Source organism: Brassica oleracea, chromosome C1, assembly GCF_000695525.1.
Source record: "Brassica oleracea var. oleracea cultivar TO1000 chromosome C1, BOL, whole genome shotgun sequence".
In the NCBI taxonomy this organism is placed as follows: Eukaryota; Viridiplantae; Streptophyta; class Magnoliopsida; order Brassicales; family Brassicaceae; genus Brassica; species Brassica oleracea.
The window spans coordinates 23,904,078-23,904,575 of NC_027748.1; positions in this window are offsets into that span (position 1 = coordinate 23,904,078).

Sequence of the window (498 nt, forward strand, 5' to 3'; positions counted from 1 at the left end):
TTGCTGAAAGAAAAAATGGAGCCAGAATTCGATGAAGTTATGAAAGATCCCATTTTTTCACAGATTATGGTTATCCAGAAGAATGATCTGAAGTTTTCGGCGAGGTTGGTACACTCTTTCTTGTGTAAGGAGTTGATGACAAGCAAGAGACATGAGAAGTGGTTCACTTTCGCTATGAGACCTCCGCGTTTTGGATTGCAAGAGTATCATACTGTCATTGGTCTGAAAGTGAAGCGAGAGAATAACAGTGGGTTAGTGACATGGAAAGATGATGATGGTTTTTGGAGCAAGCAGATAAAGACAAATGGAAAAATAAATTTGCAGATCATTAAAAAGAAGCATTTGGAAGAGAGCAATACCTGGACTTGGGTTGATAGGGTGAGAATGATATATCTTTGCGTTATTATGGGTGTGGTTATGGGGAAGGATGAGAAGGTGAATATCCCGCATATGTACATGAAGTTGGCGATGGATTTGGAGAAGCTTCGGAATTACCCA